General features: G+C 42.0%; 1 long non-coding RNA gene across 25 annotated transcripts in view; it reads left to right on the top strand.

Annotated features, from left to right (window-relative positions):
* Positions 1–24474, top strand: part of LOC108388553 (uncharacterized) — an 88231-nt gene that overhangs the window by 40654 nt on the left and 23103 nt on the right. For 12 of the 25 annotated variants that reach the window (XR_012132222.1, XR_012132230.1, XR_012132200.1 and 9 more), the window contains 5 exons: positions 1750–1829; positions 2969–3031; positions 5814–5904; positions 6051–6166; positions 7686–7958. This is a non-coding gene — a long non-coding RNA (uncharacterized lncRNA). Of the gene's footprint in view, positions 1–1749; positions 1830–2282; positions 2418–2968; positions 3077–5813; positions 5905–6050; positions 6167–7685; positions 8004–9221; positions 9292–24474 lie in introns of all 25 variants that reach the window. The other 13 variants (XR_012132223.1, XR_012132215.1, XR_012132203.1 and 10 more) reach the window with 7 other exon arrangements.

The raw sequence follows: 24474 nt of genomic DNA, 5'->3' as shown, positions 1-24474 counted from the left end.
TACAGCCTCTGTCCCCAAAGAGAGACACAAAGTCCCAGCCATCTCTGGATCCAGCTCAAAGTCCAACATCTCTGGTGATCCCAGTTCCCCTAGTCATGCACCAGTGTGGCCTTTCCTTCAGATGAGGTCTATGAACTACATCAGTTAAGTGCCACCAATTCTCCTTATCTAAAATAACAGGCAATGGGTAAAGTGGAAATAGAGGCATGTGTGTATAATTTTCAAGTTTGTTTATACACAATGTTTATTTTTGTATATATTTTTCATTAGGTTTTACTGCTTAAAACTTCAGCAGTTCTTATTTCTGTAACTGTCATTAGGTTGATATTACTACTTTTTTTTTTTTTACCACCCATTCCAAGGTCCCTCTGCTATCACATGGTTGGCACTCTTCACCTAGTAGGATGACTTCCTTCTGTGGTTACTGAGGTTTCCACTGGCCAATAACTTTTCTGCCTGTATGGTGTAATACTTTAGTAGAGTGCTCACTTGATTGACTTCAAAGGTAACTGTGGTCCTTACAGGTCAAACTTAAGTCCTCACCCTTTCTGCACATTCTATAGTTGTGCCCATCTTGTCTGCTGGTTAAGCACTGTCAGGGAACTCACTGCTGCAGGACCCCATTATTCCCACTAAATCAGGAAGCCCATTTCAGGGAGAAGGTCTGCTGGAGTCCAGCTCCAGCAGGGGGGTGTGAAGCCCGAAAGGATGAGACAGACTCGGTGCCGGAGAGACAGGACACAGAGTCAGATGGAGGTGGTCTCTCGACAAAGTGCTGATGACAGCTTTATTTATACCATTTTACACAAGGATATTATTATTTTTTATTGTTCTGTTGATTAATTGGTATAGGCAGTTGATTAATAGGTATAGGCAAGCTTTTTTCTTTCTTCTTTCTAATCTATTCATGGTTGGTCAAGTGTTAGACAGATGATCGTTTTCTGTCCTTGACCGAAACTTTTCCTAGCAACATGTACTCTATCATGTTTTACGTTTCTATGCAACGCAGTTTCTAAGTAGTGCATGTGACCGCAGGAGCGTGAAGTATGTAGCAGTAACTATGGAGTCTATCAGCTCAGGGTGAAATACAGGTCACCTACTGCCACAATTAGCTAGGATTCTTTCCCACAAAAATATTCTTAGAGGCTTTAATAAATTTATAATCAATCTAAAATCATAAACTCATATCTTCACCATACACCCCCTTTATAGGACTCAGTAGGCAGCAAACTAAATTTCCCCTTCTTATCTACATTTCTGGGTGGATACCAAAATCTCCCTGACATATAATACACCGGTCTCCATGACTCCACTACTGCAGGGACTAAACAAGTTCTTACATGGTGAACAATGCAAGAGCATTCTTGTCATAGAAACTGTTTCTGTTTTAACTAAAAATCTTAAACTATAAACAATCAAGTCAAATATGATGTATGATTATTCATTTGATTTTTATACTTTATATGTGATTCTCACATTTTCTCCTTTACGTTTCTAATAAAATGTTGATGTAGTAGGTAGATGCAAGATATAGATAGAAAGCATGATTTAGTGCTGTAAAAAAGCAGGTGTAGATGGTCATGTCTGTGCCTATAGACTAGGTATTAATTCAAGCTGGACAAGGGCACCAAAACATCCACAGGTGTAGACAATTTCTCTCAACACTGGGGGTGGTGAGGTTCTAAGCGTCACCTCTGTTGGTCCCCATTTTCTCACCTGATGGTCCCCCTGCGACTGTGCCTGTCTTAGGTTGTTCCTGCCTTGAGGAATCTTACCCGTCTCTGGCTAACCAGCCATCTTCTGGGGCCACACAGGGAGATGTAAAGCTGGTAAGTGAGAGAGAAGTAATGTTCTTTGAAAAGGTTAGTTTTTCACTTCTTTGCAGATTTATGCTCTGTGGCTTCTATGCCCAGTAGTTGTCTTGAGGTATCTTTACCACTTGGAAGAATTATGATACTTGGTAATTTTACGTATGAGGCACGAATTCTAGTAAAGGGTTGTAGTTAGGAAGGAAGAAGAAAAGCTATAGAAGTAGCAGATGGAAGAAAACATGAGAAGATGGATTAAGTGTCAGGGTTATTCTATTCAATATTCCCTCATAACTCTATTTCTCTAATTTTCTTATAAAACTCTTCATCACTAATTTCACTAGCATTGTGATAAAAAAAGGGGGGCATTTCCACTTAGTGGAGATGGGGCAGTCAATGTTTGACTAACTAATAGTAGGCTTCGGTATTCTATGCCAAGACCACCATCTGGCCCCTGCATGTTCCATTCTTTAGGAGCACTGTCCTGAAAAGCTTCTGGGAAACTCATGTTCTCATCTTTTCCACACTGCTCAGCAAAGGTTAATTAACCCTTGGCAAAACGCAAGCAAAAGCAAAGCCAATAGTATAATGGAGGAAAACAAAATCAAGGTGGGTAATAGGGGGAGCCAGCTGCAAAGGGCCTTGATTTGTGGGGGGTCTTCCTCCAGCCTGAGCTTTGCTACACAGCTTGAGTAGCATGGTTCCCAGCAAAGGTCCTGTTATCATTCTCATAGGCTTTCTAGGCTGCTGGTCTTCTCACAAAGCATTTCTCAGAGCCTTAATAAAGGGGCATCTCTGGATCCTCCTGGGAGACAGTCAGATGGTAAATAGATGACGTGCACAAAGTAATTTCAACTTCCTCACATCCCTAAATTTTTTGGAGTCCTTCCTTGACCTTATCCCAGAGAAGTTCTAGCCTCTTTGCTTTGTTAAATGGAGGCCACTGCTGGTCTCAGGTTTCAGTCAAACAACCACCAGATTGTTAGGGCCACTCCCACCTCTTCGAGCGGGCACATGATGTCCAGAATCTTGGATGAGTACCACACTGGTAAGTGTGGTCCAGTCCAGTATTTCTTTTCATCTCAGGTTCTTATGTGTATAACGTTGCCAGAATCTTGCTATTGTTGATATTGTTTTGATGTGTAAACTTTCTCCTTTAGAAGCTGAGCTAGGCTGATGGTTGACTCTAAATGTGAGCTTGGAAGTAATGAGCAGAGGTGATGGTAAGTCCTCAGAATGCGTATTTCCTGGAAAGGTTATTACCTCAGGTGAGTGGTCTCAGATGATATGCAAAGGAGTGTTTCTCCTGGTAAGGGAGTCTCAGTGGACCTGGGGTACAAGGTTCTCAGATTCTTAAAAACCCAGCCAAATGCCCTCATCTCAATCTCAATGTCCCATATGCCATACTGACAATTTCCTAACCTCAACAAAGAAGACTTCTTGACAAGGCTGAAGGCTGAACATGTTTTTGTAATTTGGAAGCTTACACAACTAGATTTTGGGTCTAGCCTTCAGTCTGTGATAAGAAATTCTATTAGGGCCACCATGAAGTTCTCAGTTTCTTTGACCATGATTTGACTTAAGCCTAAGAGTTTAAAGCCCTGAGCTTAGCTTCTTTTTTCCTTCATGAGATGTCTAGTGCAACAGAAGCCAATCCTTCATTATTACCATAAGTATCCTTGCACTGTAACTATCATTATATCCCAATCATCCTTACACCATAACCATCATTACTATATAACCATCCTTTATACCATAATCATCATTACTACATAAGCATCCTTACACCATAGCCATCATTACTACCCGATCTATCAAGTTCAGTAGCTATTTCATGTCCCAAAGTCTTCTTTCTACTGGTCCTTCATCTCAATCAGCACAGATGGTAATTTAAGTCATTGTGATGTCAGAAATTGTCAGAGCTCATACTGCTTTTAAGCTCAAATAGATAGGCAATCTCAGAGTTCCTGAATCTTAGAAATCCTGGGGCCACTTCTGGATTCAGTCAGGAGCCAATCAGGACAGAAAATGCATCCAGGACTGGACAGACAAGTTTCTGGCACAGTAATGGGGCCAGAGTTTATATGTGACGGCTTTCTAGTTGTGTAATCTTTGGGATGTTATGTGCTCTCTCTGGGCGTGCTCTCATTTGTAAAGTGGAGGTGATATTAGTTCTCTGGCCTGCTCTCCACCCTCACTGCTTCCAACCACAGTTGCGTGGAACTGGGTGTGTCGGACCAACAGCTAATAAATGACTGGCATGAAGGGCTCTGCCCAGATAGAAGAGCTGCTCCAGCTGAGTGTCCAATTAGAGAACTGAAATGAAAGAAGCCCGAAGCTCCTCAGGCTTGGAAAGTTTTGGGGCCCTGGGCAGACTGATGAGGAAGCAATGATGACTCACTCTCGGAAGAGAAGGATGGAGGGGAGAGGAGGAGAAAGGTGAGAATCAGAGCGGGGGAGACTGAGGGCCCCCATCGGCACCCCTCCCACCCTGCACCCACAAGTCTACCCTGCTTCCTCACCTGGGTTCCCTGAGGCACCCACCCACCTACGTTTTTAAACAGACACAAACAAGCAAAAACAGAGGCAACAACATAAACTGTCCCCTTCCCTTAAACTGTGAGCGGTTTCGCATCCTTAAAATCAAAACATCCTGGCCTGGGGAAAAGAGCATCTTTAATAAAACAATTGTGTGAAAGCCCAGCTATACTGGAAAAATCAAACTTTTATTCAGAATCAGCTCAGAGTTCAAATCCTGGGTCCATCACTTATTCTTACAGTGATCCTGGGTGGCTTAACCTCCTGGCACCTCAGTAAATAAAGATAATCCATTGGATGCCCTTCAGACCTATCAGTTTTCACTTGCAAACCCATTCTTCAAAGCCTCACTCAGTGACATCTCCACAAACTCACCCCAATTCCCTAAGGGGGGGTCACCTCCCTCCTCTGCCTCTGAAGAGTGATCCTATTCTGCCTCGTATGCTACTCATTTGTACATGTGCCTTGTCTCTGCTATATGCCATGAGCATCCTATAGTTGGGGGCCATGTCCAATCACCCTTTATCCCCAGTGGGCCATGACAGAGAGCCTCTCTGAGAGGAGGTATGCAAGAAATGTTTCTCTAATGAGTGAAGTGTCTATTGTCCATAAGACCCACATTCTTTCCTTTTATTTTCAAATCCTTTTCTTAAAAATAAAATTCCAAAGGAAGCCCAGATCCATTTATCCATGTACTTGTTATATACAATCATTTCTGAAATATATCTCATTCGATAGTTAGTGATCATAAAATTAATTTGCCCTTTGACATTAATTAATGTCATGTGAGTATTCTGGTTATTATTCAGGTCAAATTTTAGTGAATACAGAATAAGGCCTCAAGGAATGGGAAAAGCTAAAATATAGACTATTATGATTCTGATAAGATATTGGGAAGAGTTTTAAAAAGTTGGAAGTTCATAGGAGAAATCAAGATCCCCAGTGGAGAGCAAAAAGGCAGGTGGTAAAAGTTAACTATAGGATGACCAGTTATTTCAACACTGGGGCCAAAAAAAATCTGTTATACAATTTGAAAGATGAAGTCATTGCTGGTAAATTAGAAACAACTTCTGGAAACCCTGCTTTCATGAATGGCCTGAACCTAGATGTCACCTGACTGCTAGATGGCTGGGAACCAGGCTCTGTGGGGACACTGAGACATCCCTGCATTTCAACATGCCAAATAGCTGTTAGGTAAGCAGAACTGGGGCACTCTTAACTGAGTTCTTTCTCTATATTCCCAAAGAAGGAAAATTATAAGATGTGCAGAGTGAAGTCCAACTTGAAATATTTAAATTTCTCATGTTCAGTATGTTTATTAATAGTTAAGAGCAGTATAAAGGAGAGGAAGCCTATATTCTCAAAAAGCAGTCCTACTTGGATGGACAGTGACTGTGAAGGGGTATGTGGGGGGGACTTGGTGAAGGGGGGAGCCTAGTAAACATAATGTTCTTCCTGTAATTGTAGATTAATGACACCAAAGAAAAAAAAAAGCAGTCCTACTTGACCTGAAATCCCCAAGGAACTCGACCCAGCTGAGTCTGTCCCTGCTTACTCGGTATGGAAGTCTTACCCCAAGTTCATGACTTTGACATCAGCCCGAATAAGAATCCCAACATTCTTTCCTTTAAACAGACTAGTGCTAAGATCCTTTTAGAAAAATGTTGAGTCATAGTGAAAGGGTCTTATTAAATCTGTTCAAAGACTGACAAACGATACCAGTGACATCTCAGGAAGGAAATCAGATGACAACAGAAATCAAAGAAGCTCAGCTGACAGATCCCCCAGCAGCCGGGGACCCATTTCAGAAGTGAGTGTTGGTAAGTAACAGAGCCCCGCCTTCTGGGCGCTCTGATTCATCCTTGATGGCTGTGATAGGGAGGGGCTTGCTGCTGGACAGACAGTGGGGGTGCCGTGAGGGGGACACAGCCCTGAGCAGGTACTGAGTGTGAAGAAGGCTTGTGAGGCTGAGGAAGTGTGGGAACGCTGGGCTCAGGTCGGAAAGGGAACCAGCTGGGGCTCCAGATGAGGTGGAGACTCTCTAATACGAAGCACAGGGGCCAGGGCTGGGGGCGGTGGGGACGTGTCTGCTTGCAAACCCCAGTCCTCTGCACCTACAATGAGAACAGCAAAGCAAAGCTACAGTCAGGGTTGGGGCTGATATTTCAGGCAGATTAGTTGGACAGGGCACTTGGCCTCAGGGTCTGGGCCATAGCCCAGTGAAGAGGGTGGGGACACGAGGCGGGCTGAGTCTCAGCCTCAGGCAGATGACCAGACAGCTGACCCAGGGTCCTGGTGGGGGCGTGAAATGAGCAGCAGGAGCTTAGTTTTTGACTCCGGCCACGACTGATCCCAGGAAATGAATGGCAGGAGGACCTGAGCCTACAGGGAGGGGCCAAGCAGTCCTGTAGCTAGCAGTGGGGGAATGAAAAGATGGGCTGCAGAGGGCGCCAGCAGAGGAGTGCTGGCTCTGATTCTGCCACCGAAAGACCACATCTCTCAGAGCCTCATCTACCTCTTCTGAAAATCAGTGGCAGTAACACCACACCAGTTCCTCCTAAGTCTGGATTATGGCCCCCTGTCCTTTGTCACCTTCCTGGCCCCTGGAGGCAGAGGTGCCAGCTGGTGTCCCTCAAGCTTTCTCCTCTCTTCTCTACTCTCCTCGCAGTCTCCTGGCTGCTCCTACAGCTGTGTCTTTAGCCTGGCCTCTTCCTTGGTCCTCTGTGTGCTAGCTAGGGGTCATTAGGTCAGTTAGGGCTGGCTTCTCTGCTGTAGCAGATAAATGATAATAGGCAATGGCCTAAATGCAATAGAAATGTAATTCTTGCTCAAGCGAGCAGCCCAAGGACATGCGAGGTGGGCGGAGTGACTCCATCCCATGCGTCATTCAAGGACTCAGGTTGATGGAGGCTCTCCCATGGCAACATGTGGTTTCAGGTTTGTCCTGTCAGGGCTGTCCCTGCTGGTGGAAGAGGAAGGGACATGGAGGAGCGTGAGAAGAAGGATTCAAGGGCTAGGAATGGCAGTGGCACACACTTGCTTATGTTCCTCTGTCTAGAACTCACATGGCAGCAGCTAACTGCAAGGAAGGCTAAGAAATGTTGACAGTGGTAAGCCTAGAAAATAGGGACACAGGGTTTAATGAGCAGCTGTGCATCTCTGCTGGTTCATCCTTGATCTCCAGCCATCTTCAGGATATACACCCTGGATACTCCACAGGAAACTCAAACTAGACCTCATGCTCACTATTGCCTCCAGTAAAGCCTTCCTCTCTCCAGTACTATCATCACCCTGACACCACCTGCGAACCCTGTGTAATGCCGACTTTTCCCTTTCCAGACAGTTTTGGCAGATAGCTCATGTCTCCTGCTTCAGGAGATGATGGACTGGAGGCCCCAGCTGCTGAAGACCCCTTCGGCCTCTCTGTGTGTGTACTGAGCCACATGCCAGCCGGTGAGGAGCACATACAGCCAACTTCTGTGACATGTGGCATTCCTTCAGAGGGAGCCCGTGGTTCCAGCACTCCCCCTCAGCATGGCAGAAACTTCTCTGGGCCTGCTGCATCTGAGACTCTGCCCTCCAGTCCTGCCTCCTTGTCTCCACCAAGATCAGGCCAGTTTGTGATTGGACAACTCACACCACCTTTATGTTTTACAGGTGTTCTCCCAGAAAAATCTCGTGCAAATTAGCCTAGTACTGTGTTGGTAACTGCTTTTCAGAAGCTCTGAACTAAGACAGGGTTCAAAACTGTTCTGCCTTCCATTCCCATTGTCACTGCCCAGTCTCCTCTTCCTGTACTTTGCAAAAGCTCCTAATGGTCTCCCTGCCTGCAATCTCATCTTTCTCAAACAGAGCATCTAAGGGGCCACAGACTCCTGTTTCCAGAGTATAGATATTGACATGTCCCTTCTCTGATCAAATGCCTTCAATCCTTCCCACCTGCCGCCTATGGAATCCACCTACATTTTCTGGAATGTGGGTCAGAATTCTTCACCCTCTCTCCTCAGGCTTGCCTGTTCCTACTGTCCTTGCCGTGCCTGTAACCCAGGTCTCCACGTGAGCCTGTAACATTCCCCCTCTGTCTGGGCTCCTCCCTCTACCTGAAATGGCTTCCACCCATTTCTCATTCTATTTCATTAATTAGAACCCAGCTCAAAACCTTTCCTAATCCTAAAAAACCTGTTTCTTCTCTCTTCTGGGTTCTCATAGCATGTTGCCCACAACCTTTACCTTAAATGCATGTCCATTTCCTCCACTATTTGGAGATCTTTGAAGGCAAGGAGGGGGTTCCTTCCTTCCTTCCTTCCTTCCTTCCTTCCTTCCTTCCTTCCTTCCTTCCTTCCTTCCTTCCTTCCTCCTTCCTTCCTCCCTCCCTCCCTCCCTCCCTCCCTCCCTTCCTTCCTTCCTTCCTTCCTTCCTTCCTTCCTTCCTTCCTTCCTTCCTTCCTTCCAGCAAATAGTTATTGAGTGCCTTCTGTGCCCTGGTTCCGGACCTGGATATTGGGGATAAATTTAAATGGACAGATCTAAAAAAAAATCTCTGTCTCCTAATGTTTCATTGTAGTATATCCTGGTGCTGGGTGGTGCTCTCGCAGAGAGCAAATGCCATGCTATTAAATAAGGAAAAGGAGATCATAACTTAAAATATTCTACTGGCAAAATATACAGCTAATAGAATGCTGAAACTCACATCTATCTTAGGAGGGAAAATAGAATTATGGTTGAGAATTTCTGCAGAAATTGCAGAAGAACTACACAAACAAAAGTGATATAAAGGGGTGGAGCCAGATGGCGGCGTGAGTAGAGCAGTGGAAATCTCCTCCCCAAAACACATAGAGCTATGAAAATATAACAAAGAAAACTCTTCCTAAAATAGAGATCAGAGGACACAGGACAACATCCAGACCACATCCACACCTGCAAGAACCCAGCGCCTTGCGTAGGGGGTAAGATACAAGCCCCAGCCCGGCAGGACTCGAGCGACCCTCCCCCCAGCTCCCGGCGGGTGGAAAGAAACCAGAGCGGTTTTTTTGTTGGAGAGTGCTTTTTGGAAGCCTTAAAGGGAGAGGGACTCCGTTGCTAGGGGGGCAGGGCGGCGGGACCGGTGAGTGGGAGCCTGGGACCGACGCCTGAGGACAAAGAATATCGCACATTTTTCCCTACGGGACCAGTGGGTGGGTGCCTGAGACCGGCGCCTGAGGACGGAGGAAATCACGCGTTTTTCCCCTTTTTTTCTCTCTTTTTGGTGAGTGCTTTTTGGAAGCCTTAAGGGGGCAGGGACCCTGGTGCTAGGGAGGCAGAGCAGCAGGACCTGTGAGCGGGTGCCTGGGACCGGCACCTGAGGACAAAGATTATCACGCGTTTTTCCCTGCAGGACCGGTGGGCGGGTGCCTGAGACTGGCGCCTGAGGACGGAGGAAATCGCGCGTTTTTTCCCCTCTTTTTTCTCTTTTTGTCAAGTGCTTTTGGGAAGCCTTAAAGGGACAAGGACCCCGGTGCTAGGGAGGCAGAGCAGCAGGACCAGTGAGCGGGTGCCTGGGACCGGCGTCTGAGGACAAAAATATCGCGCGTTTTTCCCTGTGGGACCGGTGGGCGGGTGCTTTTTGGAAGCCTTGAAGGGACAGGGACCCCGGTGCTAGGGAGGCAGAGCAGCAGGACCAGTGAGTGGGTGCCTGGGACCGGCACCTGAGGACAAAAAAAATCGCGTGTTTTTTCCTTTTTTTTTTTTTTTTCTGTTCCCTCTCTCATTGTTGCTGTTGTTGTTTTGGTTTGGAGAGTGCTTTTTGGAAGTCTTAAAGGGGCAGGACAGGACACTTAGTCCAGAGGCAGGGAATCTGGGGATCTCTGGGCACTCTAACCCCGTGGGCAACAGGGAGCACAGAGGCCCCTTACGGATATAAACAGCCTCCTGGCCGCTCCCCCTCCAATGGGGCTCCACCACTTTGGAGGAGCAGCCCCAGCCAGGCCACGCCCACAGCAACAGCGGAGATAAACTCCATAGCAAACAGGCAGGTAGCAGAAGCCCTGTCTGCGCACAGCTGACAAGCATAAGCCACTAGAGGTTGCTATTCTCCCAGGAGAGGAAGGCCACAAACCAACAAGAAGGGAAGCTCTTCCAGCAGTCACTCGTACCAGCTCTGAAAACTATCTCTATCACCATGAAAAGGCAAAACTACAGGCAGACAAAGATCACAGAGACAACACCTGAGAAGGAGACAGACCTAACCAGTCCTCCTGAAAAAGAATTCAAAATAAAAATCATGAACATGCTGACAGAGATGCAGAGAAAAATGCAAGGGCAATGGGATGAGATGCAGAGAAAAATGCAAGAGCAATGGGATGAAGTCCGAAGGGAGATCACAGATGTCAGGAAGGAGATCACAGAAGTGAAACAATCCCTGGAAGGATTTATAAGCAGAATGGATAAGATGCAAGAGGCCATTGAAGGTATAGAAGCCAGAGAACAGGAAGGTATAGAAGCTGACATAGAGATAAAAGGATCTCCAGGAATGAAACAATGCTAAGAGAACTATGTGACCAATCCAAAAGGAATAATATTCGTGTTATAGGGGTACCAGAAGAAGAAGAAAGAGGAAAAGGGATAGAAAGTCTCTTTGAAGAAATAATTGCTGAAAACTTCCCTAAACTGGGGGAGGAAATAATCGAACAGACCATGGAATTACACAGAACCCCCAACAGAAAATATCCAAGGAGGACAACACCAAGACACATAGTAATTAAAATGGCAAGGATCAAGGACAAGGAAAGAGTTTTAAAGGCAGCTAGAGAGAAAAAGTTCACCTATGAAGGAAAACCCATCAGGCTGACATCAGACTTCTCGACAGAAACCCTACAGGCAAGAAGAGAATGGCATGATATAATTAATGCAATGAAACAGAAGGGCCTTGAACCAAGGACACTGTATCCAGCATAACTATCATTTAAATATGACGGGATTACACAATTCCCAGACACGCAAAAGCTGACGGAATTTGCTTCCCACAAACCACCTCTACAGGGCATCCTACAGGGACTGCTCTAGATGCGAGCACTCCAAGAAAGAGCACAGAACAAAACACACAACATATGAAGAATGGAGGAGGAGGAATGAGAAGGGAGAGAAGAAAAGAATCTCCAGACAGTGTATATAACAGCTCAATAAGTGAGCTAAGTTAGGCAGTAAGATACTAAAGAAGCCAACCTTGAACCTTTGGTAACCACGAATCTAAAGCCTGCAATGGCAATAAGTACATATCTCTCAATAGTCACCCTAAATGTAAATGGACTTAATGCACCAATCAAAAGACATAGAGTAATAGAATGGATAAAAAAGCAAGACCCATCTATATGCTGCTTACAAGAAACTCACCTTAAACCCAAAGATAAGCATAGACTAAAAGTCAAGGGGTGGAAAAACATATTTCAGGCAAACAACAGTGAGAAGAAAGCAGGGGTTGCAGTACTAATATCAGACAAAATAGACTTCAAAACAAAGAAAGTAACAAGAGATAAAGAAGGATACTACATAATGATAAAGGGCTCAGTCCAACAAGAGGATATAACCATTCTAAATATATATGCACCCAATACAGGAGCACCAGCATATGTGAAGCAAATACTAACAGAACTAAAGAGGGAAATAGACTGCAATGCATTCATTTTAGGAGACTTCAACACACCACTCACCCCAAAGGATAGATCCACGGGCCAGAAAATAAGTAAGGACACACAGGCACTGAACAACACAGTAGAACAGATGGACCTAATAGACATCTATAGAACTCTACATCCAAAAGCAACAGGATATACATTCTTCTCAAGTGCACATGGAACATTCTCCAGAATAGACCACATAGTAGCTCACAAAAAGAGCCTCAGTAAATTCCAAAATATTGAAATTCTACCAAGCAATTTTTCAGACCACAAAGGTATAAAACTAGAAATAAATTGTACAAAGAAAGCAAAAAGGCTCACAAACACATGGAGGCTTAACAACATGCTACTAAATAATCAATGGATCAAATACCAAATTAAAATAGAGATCCAGCAATATATAGAAACAAATGACAACAACAACAATAAGCCCCAACTTCTGTGGGACGCAGCGAAAGCAGTCTTAAGAGGAAAGTATATAGCAATCCAGGCACACTTGAAGAAGGAAGAACAATCCCAAATGAATAGTCTAACATCACAACTATCGAAACTGGAAAAAGAAGAACAAATGAGGCCTAAAGTCAGCAGAAGGAGGGACATAATAAAGATCAGAGAAGAAATAAACAAAATTGAGAAGAATAAAACAATAGCAAAAATCAACGAAACCAAGAGCTGGTTCTTTGAGAAAATAAACAAAATAGATAAGCCTCTAGCCTAACTTATTAAGAGAAAAAGAGGATCAACACAAATCAACAGCATCAGAAATGAGAATGGAATAATCACAACAGACTCCACAGAAATACAAAGAATTATTAAAGACTACTATGAAAACCTATATGCCAACAAGCTGGAAAACCTAGAAGAAATGGACAACTTCCTAGAAAAATACAACCTCCCAAGACTGACCAAGGAAGAAACACAAAAGTTAAACAAACCAATTACGAGCAAAGAAATTGAAACGGTAATCAAAAAACTACCCAAGAACAAAACCCCGGGGCTGGACGGATTTACCTTGGAATTTTATCAGACACACAGAGAAGACATAATACCCATTCTCCTTAAAGTGTTCCAAAAAATAGAAGAGGAGGGAATACTCCCAAACTCATTCTATGAAGCCAACATCACCCTAATACCAAAACCAGGCAAAGACCCCACCAAAAAAGAAAATTACAGACCAATATCCCTGATGAGTGTAGATGCAAAAATACTCAATAAAATATTAGCAAACAGAATTCAACAGTATATCAAAAGGATCATACACCATGACCAAGTGGGATTCATCCCAGGGATGCAAGGATGGTACAACATTCGAAAATCCATCAACATCATCCACCACATCAACAAAAAGAAAGACAAAAACCACATGATCATCTCCATAGATGCTGAAAAAGCATTTGACAAAATTCAACATCCATTCATGATAAAAACTCTCAGCAAAATGGGAATAGAGGGCAAGTACCTCAACATAATAAAGGCCATATATGATAAACCCACAGCCAGCACTATACTGAACAGCGAGAAGCTGAAAGCATTTCCTCTGAGATGGGGAACCAGACAGGGATGCCCACTCTCCCCACTGTTATTTAACATAGTACTGGAGGTCCTAGCCACGGCAATCAGACAAAACAAAGAAATACAAGGAATCAAGATTGGTAAAGAAGAAGTTAAACTGTTACTATTTGCAGATGATAAGATACTATACATAAAAAACCCTAAAGACTCCACTCCAAAACTACTAGAACTGATATCGGAATACAGCAAAGTTGCAGCATACAAAATTAACACACAGAAATCTGTAGCTTTCCTATACACTAACAACGAATCAATAGAAAGAGAAATCAGGAAAACAATTCCATTCACCATTGCATCAAAAAGAATAAAATACCTAGGAATAAACCTAACCAAAGAAGTGAAAGACTTATACTCTGAAAACTACAAGTCACTCTTAAGAGAAATTAAAGGGGACACTAATAAATGGAAACTCATCCCATGCTCATGGCTAGGAAGAATTAATATCGTCAAAATGGCCATCCTGCCCAAAGAAATATACAGATTTGATGCAATCCCTCTCAAATTACCAGCAACATTCTTCAATGAATTGGAACAAATAATTCAAAAATTCATATGGAAACACCAAAGACCCCGAATAGCCAAAGCAATCCTGAAAAAGAAGAATAAAGTAGGGGGGATCTCACTCCCCAACTTCAAGCTCTACTACAAAGCCATAGTAATCAAGACAGTTTGGTACTGGCGCAAGAACAGAGCCACAGACCAGTGGAACAGATTAGAGACTCCAGAAATTAACCCAAACATATATGGTCAATTAATATTTGATAAAGGAGCCATGGACATACAATGGCAAAATGACAGTCTCTTCAACAGATGGTGCTGGCAAAACTGGACAGCTACATGTAGGAGAATGAAACTGAGAAAGAAAGAAAGAAAGAAAGAAAGAAAGAAAGAAAGAAAGAAAGAAAGAAAGAAAGAAAGAGAGAGAGAGAGAGAGAGAGAGAGAGAGAAAGAAAGAAGAAAGAAAGAAAGAAAGAAAGAAAGAAAGAAAGAAAGAAAGAAAGAAAGAAAGAAAGAAAGAAAGAAAGAAAGAAAGAGGGAAAGAAAGAGAGAAAGAAAGAAAGAAAGAAAGAAAGAAAGAAAGAAAGAAAGAAAGAAAGAAAGAAAGAAAGGAAGGAAGGAAGAAAGAAAGAAAGAAAGAAAGAAAGAAAGAAAAAAAGAAAGAAAGGAAGGAAGGAAAAAAGAAAGGAAAAAAGAAAGAAAGAAAAAGAGAAAAGAAAGAAAGAAAGAAAGAAAGAAAGGAAAGAAAGAGAAAGAAAGAAAAAGAAAGAGAAGAAAGAAAGAAGGAAGGAAGGAAGGAAAGAAAGAAAGAAAGAAAGAAAGAAAGAAAGAAAAAGAAAGAAAGAAAGAAAGAAAGAAAGAAGAAAGAAAGAAGAAAAGAAAGAAAGAAAAGAAAGAAAGAAAGAAAGAAAGAAAGAAAGAAAGAAAGAAAGAAAGAAAGAAAGAAAGAAAGAAAGAAAGAAGAAAGAAAGAAAGAAAGAAAAAGAAAGAAAAGGGGGATTACTCCTTGATAGGATAAAACTATTGGTAAATCAAAGATCAACGCATGCTTTAAATATCCTTAATGTTGATCACTTAAAGGGTGTCAGATGATCAGCTATGGAAGTACTCTTTTCTGATAATATTCCTTTCTCTTAATAATAAAAAGAAAAAGCAGTTCCTGTGTGCTGACCTCCAATGAGTTCTGCACAGTGGTATAGAGGGCATGTCAAAGTGTGGGCAAAGGGTCTGTTTGTTTCTATGCAGAAGATCAAGGCCTAGCTTGGATACCCAGAAAATGAACTAAGATACGATATGAGGAGGAGCTTCCGGCATCAGCACTCTCTGGAGGACTTGTGCCAGGGGGATGATCATCAAAAAGCCTCCACAGGGATCTGGGTGATGCTGCAGTTGTGGCTGCATCCACCCCACCGTTTCCTGGACTTGCCATTGGAATGAGGAGGGAGATGTCTAGGCTGGCATGTGCATACAGTGAGACAACGAATTTGACCGGATCTGTACTGTTGGAACTCAACCAGGAGTTGGGAGGGGTGCAAGTTATAGCACTCCAAATTCTTATGACTATAGACTATCTATGGTTAAAAGAACATATGGGATGTGAATAGATCCCAGAAATGGGCTGCTTTAATTTGTCTGATTTCTCTCAGACTGTTCAAGTACAGTTGGACAATATCCATCATATCATAGACAAATTTTCACAAATGTCTAGGGTGCCTAAATGGTTTCCTTGGCTTCACTGGAGATGGATGGTAATTATAGATTTGCTTTGTTTATGTCACCGTATTCCTATTATGTTAATATGTGTGTGCAAATTAGTTAGTAGTTTAAAACCTATACATACTTAAGGTACTCTACAAGAAGATATGTCAAAGAAATAATCAATCCTCCCATGTTTTCTTCCATATGCTACCTCTATAGCTTTTCTTCTTCCTTCCTAATTACAACCCTTAAATAGAATTCGTGCCTCATGTCGAATTTACCGAGTATCATGATTCCTCCAGGTGGTATGGATGCCTCGAGACAAGTGCTGGGCATGGAAGCCACAGGGCATAAATCTGCAGGGAAGTAAAAAGCCAACCTTTTCAAACAGTGTGGCTTCTCTCTCACTTACCAACTTTGCATTTCCCTGTATGGCCCCGGAAGATGACTGGTTAGCCAGAGACGGGTAAGATTCCTCAAGGGAGGAACAACCTAAGACGGGCACAGTCGCAGGGGGGCCATCAGGTGAGAAGTTGGGGATCAACAGAGGTGAGGCACAGAACCTCACCCCCCCTGTTTTGAGAGAAATCTTCTGCATCCGTGGATGTTTTGCTGCCCTTGTCTAGCTTGGATTAATACTTAGTCCATAGGCACACACCTGATCATCTACATTTGCTCTCTTACAGCACTAAACTATGTTTTCTACCTTTGTCTTGCATCTACCTACCACTTCAGCATTTTATTAAAAATAAAAAAAATAATAATAATAAAGGGAGAAATGTGGGATCAACATATAGATCAAGTATAAAAATCAAACGAATGTTCATATTTGACCTGATTGTTTATAGTTCATGATGCGTGATCAAAACCGAAAGTTTCTGTGATGAATGCCCTCGTACTGTTCACCATGTAAGAATTTATTCACTATGTAAGAATTCATTCACCATGTAAGAACTTGTTCGTTATGCTTCAGAAGATTTGAGACTGACGAGAATTGGGCTTGGGATGGATTGATGATTGTACATTGAGCATTGACCCCCCTATACTGAATTTTATTGTTGTTGACAACCATTTGATCAATAGATATGAGAGATGCCCTCTCAAAAAAAAAAAAAAACTAGTAGAAGACTGTTAACCAACAGTTTTCTCAGTTTAACTAACTATATATTGGAATAGCCACTTACATGTTTATATTAGTTAATATGTATTTTCAATAAATATAACTTGTATCATTATAAAATATGTTGATAAAAACAGAATAAAGTTTTAACTGCAAAAAAAAAGTGATATAAGCCACAAATTTAGGCCAAGAACATTTGAGTTGAATAACAGGAAGGTTGACAGAATATCCAGATGGAAAAGAACAGCCTTTGTGTAGAAGCTAACAAGAATGCATGTCAGAAAAGAGACCAAACATGCCTATGAATCATTTCCAGAAATAACTCCTCCTCCAACTGGCTTTGGGGAAAATGCTCCTGTGACATTGAGATGCTTCCCAAATTTCACTGGGCAATAGCCGGCCTGAAGTACAGTCATGGACTCAGACACATGGACGCTGAGGTCTGGGAGGTGTACAGTATGAACAAATCCCCTCAAATGCTTGGACACTTCCAAAGTGAGGCAATCACTCCTTTGTAGAGCAGACGCTCTGTTCTGTTGCTGGGCAGTCCTCATGACGTTTATTCCTCTTTTAACACATCTTGGCTTTTGTCCATCCTTCCTGGTGAGCAAGATGCCTGCATTATAGTTCTATAATGATGCACATATAGTTCTAGAAATAATTCATTTTATAGAAATTCAAGCAATAGTATGAAGAAAATTAAAATCACCCCAAATCCCACCAGTCACAAAGAACCTTCATGAATATTTAGTGAACATCTTTATTGAAATCTCATTGAATACCTAAACATAGATAAAAATAATTATATCAAAATTTATTTAAAATTTTTGCTTTGAAGGACAGTATACATACAGAGGAGGGAACAAACCAAAACTTTAAATGCAATGAATTATCACAAAATGAAGACCTGTGTAGAGGCTCTACTTAGGTTAGGAAAGAACATAGCCAGCACCCCAAGAGCCCCACTCCTGCCTTCCCATGAGTTTTCTTCCCCACAGTGCTTCCATGCTGACGTCTGACACCAGAGCCCACTTCTGCCTTTTCCTTTTAAATTTTTATAAAAGGATCACACAGTAGGTATTGTTATTTTTGTTTTGTTTTGTTTTGTTTTATTGTCAAGTCCTTTATTAAGAAATATCTATCTTTTTTTAACGTTGATTTTTAAAAATTAATTTATTTTTATTTTGGTATCATCAATCTACAATTACATGAGGAAAATTATGTTAATATGCTTCCCCCTTCACAAGTCCCACCACATTCCCCATTACAGTCACTGTCCATCAGTGTAGTAAGACGCTGTAGAGTCACTACTTGTTGTCTCTGTTGCACAGCCCGCCCCATGCCCCCCCATATTATACATGCTAATCGTGATGCCCCCTTTTTTGCCACCCATTATCCCTCCCTTCATACCCATCATCCCCAGTCCCTTTCCCTTTGGTAACTGTTAGTCCATTCTTGGGTTCTGTGAGTCTGCTGCTGTTTTGTTCCTTCAGTTTTTCTTTGTTCTTATACTCCACATATGAGTAAAATCATTTGGTATTTGCCTTTCTCCTCCTGGCTTATTTCACTGAGCATAATACCCTCTAGCTCCATCCATGTTGTTGGAAATGTAGAATTTGTTTTCTTCTTAGGGCTGAATAATATTCCATTGTGTATATGTACCACAACTTCTTTATCCATTCATCTACTGATGGACACTTATGTGGCTTCCATTTCTTGGCTATTGTAAATACTGCTGTGATAAACATAGGGTGCATCTGTCTTTTTCAAACTGGGCTGCTGTATTCTTAGGGCAAATTCCTAGGAGTGGAATTCCTGGGTCAAATGGTATTATTCTATTTTTAGTTTTTTGAGGAACCTCCATACTGCTTTCCACAGTGGTTGAAGTAATTTACATTCCCACCAGCAGTGTAGGAGGGTTCCCCTTTCTTCACAACCTCGCCAACATTTGTTGTTGGTTGTCTTTTGGATGGCAGCCATCCTTACTGGTGTGAGGTGATATCTCATTGTGGTTTTTACTTTGCATTTCCCTGATGACAAGTGATGTGGAGCATCTTTTCATGTGTCTGTTGGCCATCTGAATTTCTTCTTTGTAGAACTGTCTGTACAGTTCCTCTGCCCATTTTTTAATTGGATTGTTCCCTTTTTGTTTGTTGAGGTGTGTGAGCTCTTTGTATGTTTTGGATGTCAACCCTTTATCAGAACTGTCATTTATGAATATATTCTCCTATACTGTAGGGTACCTTTTTGTTTTATTCATGGTGTCCTTTGCTGTACAGAACCTTTTCAGCTTGATATAGTCCCACTTGTTCATTTTTGCTTTTGTTTCCCTTTCCCGGGGAGATAAGTTCATGAAGAAGTCACTCATGTTTATGTTCAAGAGATTTTTGCCAATGCTTTTTTCTAAGAGTTTTATGGTTTCATGACTTACATTCAGGTCTTTGATCCATTTTGGATTTACTTTTGTGTATGAGGTTAGACAGTGATCCAGTTTCATTCTCTTACATGTAGCTGTCCAGTTTTGCCAGCACCATCTGTTGAAGAGACTATCATTTCCCGATTGTATGGCCGTGGCTCCTTTATCATATATTAACTGACCATATATGTTTCGGTTAATATATGGGGTCTCTATTCTGTTCCACTGGTCTGTGGCTCTGTTCTTGTGCCAGTACCAAACTGTCTTGATTACTGTGGCTTTGTAGTAGAGCTTGAAGTTGGGGAGTGAGATCCCCCCCCCCCATTTTATTCTTCCTTCTCAGGATTGCTTTCGCTATTCGGGGTCTTTGGTGTTTCCATATGAATTTTTGAACTATTTGTTCTAGTTCGTTGAAGAATGTTGTTGGTAATTTGATAGGGATTGCATCGAATCTGTACATTGCTTTGGGCAGGATGGCCATTTTGACAATATTAATTCTTCCTAGCCAAGAGCATGGGATGAGTTTCCATTTGTTAGTGTCTTCTTTAATTTCTTTTAAGAGTGTCTTTGTGTTTTCAGGGTATAGGTCTTTCACTTCCTTGGTAAGGTTTATTCCTAAGTACTTTATTCTTTTTGATGCAATTGTGAATGGAATTGTTTTCCTGATTTCTCTTTCTATTAGTTCGTTGTTAGTGTATAGGAAAGCCATGGAAAACTGTGTGTTAATTTTGTATCCTGCAACTTTGCTGTATTCCAATCTCAGTTCTAGTAGTTTTGGAGTGGACTCTTTAGGGTTTTTTATGTACAGTATCATGTCATCTGCAAATAGTGACAGCTTAACTTCTTTACCAATTTGGATTGGTTGTATTTGTTTGTTTTGTCTTATTACCGTGGCTAGGACATCCAGTAGTATGTTGAATAACAGTGGGGAGAGTGGGCATCCCTGTGTTGTTCCCAATCTCAGAGGAAAAGCTTTTAGCCTTTCATTGTTCAGTATGATGTTGGCTATGGGTTTATCATATATGGCCTTTATTATGTTGAGGTACCTGCCCTCTATACCCATTTTGTTGAGAGTTTTTATCATGAATGGATGTTGAATTTTGTCGAATGCTTTTTCAGCATCTATGGAGATGATCATGTGGTTTTTGTCCTTCTTTTTGTTTATGTGGTGGATGATGTTGATGGATTTTCGAATGTTGTACCATCCTTGCATCCCTGGGATGAATCCCACTTGGTCACGGTGTATGATCCTTTTGATATACTGTTGAATTCTGTTTGCTAATATTTTATTGAGTATTTTTGCATCTACACTCATCAGGGATATTGGTCTGTAATTTTCTTTTTTGGTGGGGTCTTTGCCTGGTTTTGGTATTAGGGTGATGTTGGCTTCATAGAATGAGTTTGGGAGTATTCCCTCCTCTTCTATTTTTTTGGAAAACTTTAAGGAGAATGGGTATTATATCTTCTCTGTATGTCTGATAAAATTCCGAGGTAAATCCTTCTGGCCCGGGATTTTTTTCTTGGGGAGTTTTTTCATTACTGCTTCAATTTCTTTGCTGGTAATTGGTTTGTTTAGATTTTGTGTTTCTTCCTTGTTCAGTCTTGGAAGGTTGTATTTTTCTAGGAAGTTGTCCATTTCTTCTAGGTTTTTCAGCTTCTTAGCATGTAGGTTTTTATAGTATTCTCTAATAATTCTTTGTATTTCTGTAGGGTCCATCATTATTTTTCTTTCTCGTTTCAGATTCTGTTAATGTGTGTTGATTCTCTTAATAAATCTGGCTAGAGGCATATCTATTTTGTTTATTTTCTCAAAGAACCAGCTCTTGGTTTCATTGAATTTTTTCTATTGTTTTATTCTTCTCAATTTTATTTATTTATTCTCTGATCTTTATTATGTCCCTCCTTCTGTGGGCTTTAGGGCTCATATGTTCTTCTTTTCCCTATTTTGATCATTGTGACTTTTGACTATTCATTTGGGATTGTTCTTCCTTCTTTAAATATGCCTGGACTGCTATATACTTTCCTCTTAAAACTGCATTCGCTGTGTCCCACAGAAATTGGGGCTTTGTGTTGTTGCTGTCATTTGTTTCCATATTTTGCTGGATCTCTATTTTAATTTGGTATTTGATCCATTGATTATTTAGGAACATGTTGTTAAGCCTCCATGTGTTTGTGAGCCTTTTTGCTTTGTACAATTTATTTCTAGTTTTATACCTTTGTGGTCTGAAAAGTTGGTTGGTAGGATTTCAATCTTTTGTAGTTTACTGAGGCTCTTTTTGTGGCCTAGTATGTGGTCTAAGCTGGAGAATGTTCCATGTGCACTTGAGAAGAATGTGTATCCTACTGCTTTTGGATGTAGAGTTCTATAGATGTCTATTAGGTCCATCTGTTCTAGTGTGTTGTTCAGTACCTCTGTGTCCTTACTTATTTTCTGTCTGGTGGATCTGTCCTTTGAAGTGAGTGGTGTGTTGAAGTCTCCTAAAATGAATGCATTGCATTTTCCTCCTTTAATTCTGTTAGTATTTGTTTCACATATGTTGGTGCTCCTGTATTGGGTGCATATGTATTTATAATGGATATTTCCTCTTGTTGGACTAACCCCTTTATCATTATGTAATGTCCTTCTTTATCTCTTGTTACTTGCTTTGTTTTGAAGTCTATTTTGTCTGATACTAGTACTGCAACACCTGCTTTTTCCTCCCTGTTGTTTGCATGAAACATCTTTTTCCATCCCTTGACTTTTAGTCTGTGCATGTCTTTGGATTTGAGGTGAGTCTCTTGTAAGCAGCATATAGATGGGTGTTGCTTTTTTATCCATTCTATTACTCTGTGTCTTTTCATAGATTTATTCAGTCCATTTATATTTAGGGTGATTATTTAAAGATATGTACTTATTGCCATTTCATGCTTTAGATTCATGGTTACCAAAGGTTCAAGGTTAACTTTTTTATTATCTTACTGTCTAACTTAGCTCACTTATTGATCTATTATAAACACAGTCTGATCAGTCTTTATTTCTCTCCCTTTTATTCCTCCTCCTCCGTTCTTTATATGTTAGGTGTTTTATTTTGTGCTCTTTTGTGTTTCCTTTTACTGCTTTTGTGGGTAGTTGATTTTATTTTTTGCCTTTACTTAGTATTTGGTTGGTCTGCTTTCTTTGGTATGATTTCATTTTCTCTGGTGACATGTAGTTAGCCTTAGGACTGTTCCCATCTAGAACAGTCCATGTAGAATACCCTGTAGAGGTGTTTTGTGGGAGGCAAATTCCCTCAACTTTTGCCTGTCTGGGAATTGTTTAATCCCTCCTTCATATTTAAATGATAATTGTGCTGGATACAGTATTCTTGGTTCAAGGCCCTTCTGTTTCATTGCATTAAATATATTGTGCCATTCTCTTATGGCCTGTAAGGTTTCTGTTGAGAAGTCTGATGATAGCCTGATCGGTTTTCCTCTGTAGGTGACCTTTTTTCTCTCTCTGGCTGCCTTTAATACTCTGTCCTTGTCCTTGATCTTTGCCATTTTAATTATTATGTGTCTTGGTGTTGTTCTCTTTGGGTTCCGTCTGTTGGGATTTCTGTGTGCTTCCATGGTCTGAGCGAGTATTTCCTTCCCCAGTTTGGGGAACTTTTCAGCAATTATTTCTTCAAAGAGACTTCCTAACCCTTTTTCTCTCTCTTCTTCTTCTAATACCCCTGTAATGCGGATATTGTTCCATTTGGATTGGTCACACAGTTCTCTTAATATTGTTTAATTCCTGGAGATCCTTTCATCTCTCTCTGTGTCAGCTTCTATGTGTTCCTGTTCTGTGATTTCTATTCCATTAACGGCCTCTTGCACCTCATGCATTATGCTTTTATGTCCCTCCAGACATTGTTTTATTTCTGTATTCTCCCTCCCAACTTTGTCCGTTTAGCTCTTGCATTTTTCTCTGCATCTCCATCAGCATGGTTATGACCTTTATTTTGAATTCTTTTTCAGGAAGATTGGTTAAATCTATCTCCCCAGGTTCCCTCTGAGGGGTTGTCTGGGATACTCTTGTCTGTATCAAATTCTTCTGCCTTTTCATGGTGATAGAGGTAGTTGTAGGCAGTTGGTGTGTGTGTCAGCTGGGAGAACAAAGTCCCTTCCTGCTGGCCTGTTGCCTTCCCTTCATGTGAGTACAGTGACCCCTAGCAGCTTGTGCTGGGAAGCTGCACAGTGACAGGGCCTCTGAGTCTGGCCCAGGAGGCTGCGGAGGCTCTGTGTGGCTGCTGTGGGCATGGCCTGTCTCAGACTGTTGCTCCACTATGGCGGGGCTGCACCAGAGGGGGAATCGGCAGGAGGCTGTTTATCACCATGAGGGGCCTCAGAGCTGTGCTGCTGCCCAGGTGGTTAGGGTGCCCAGAGTTCCCCAGGATTCCCAGCTGCTGGGCTGAGTGTGCCGGGATGCTTCCATCCAGCTGTGAGCTCCTGTCCCTTTAAGACTTCCAAAAAGCAGTCACTTTTCTTTTGTCCCAGGTTCGCCAGCTGCGAGGACCCACTTGCAGGTTTTATTGTACCATTTCCCTACTATCCAGCACACCACACACTGTGTGTCTGTGCTCCCAGTGCAGATGACTAGGGCTGGGTATTTAGCAGTCCTGGGCTTCCAATCCCTCCCTGCTCTGACTCCTCTCCTCACAACAGGGAGCTGGGGTGGGTGGTGCGCTCGAGTCCTGCCGGGCCTCAGCTTGTATCTTACCCACTTTGTGAGGTGCTGGGTTCTTGCAGTTGTAGATGTAGCCTGGCTATTGTACTGTATCTTGTGGTCTCTCTTTTAGGAATAGTTGTATTTGTTGTAATTTCAAAAATATAGGGGTGGAGCCAAGATGGCAGGGTGAATACTGCAGTGGAAATCTCCTCCCAAAAACATATATTTATGAAAATACAATAAATACAGCTATTCCTAAAAGAGACACCAGTGGATACAGTACAACAGCCAGGCTACATGTACATCTGCGAGAACTCAACATCACACAAAGGGGGTAAGATACAAGCCATGGCCAAGCCTCCCCACCCTAGAACCTGGCAGGAAGAGAGGAGTTGGAATGGGGAGGGAGTGAAAACCCAGGACTGCTAAACAACCAGCCCTAGAAATCCACACCCAGAGCACAGACACACGGTGCATGGGGTGCTGGATATTAGAGAAACGGAA

Source organism: Manis javanica, chromosome 1 (assembly GCF_040802235.1).
Source record: "Manis javanica isolate MJ-LG chromosome 1, MJ_LKY, whole genome shotgun sequence".
NCBI lineage: Eukaryota > Metazoa > Chordata > Mammalia > Pholidota > Manidae > Manis > Manis javanica.
Note: the sequence above shows the minus strand (reverse complement) of the source record. Positions and strands in the feature narration are given on the sequence as shown.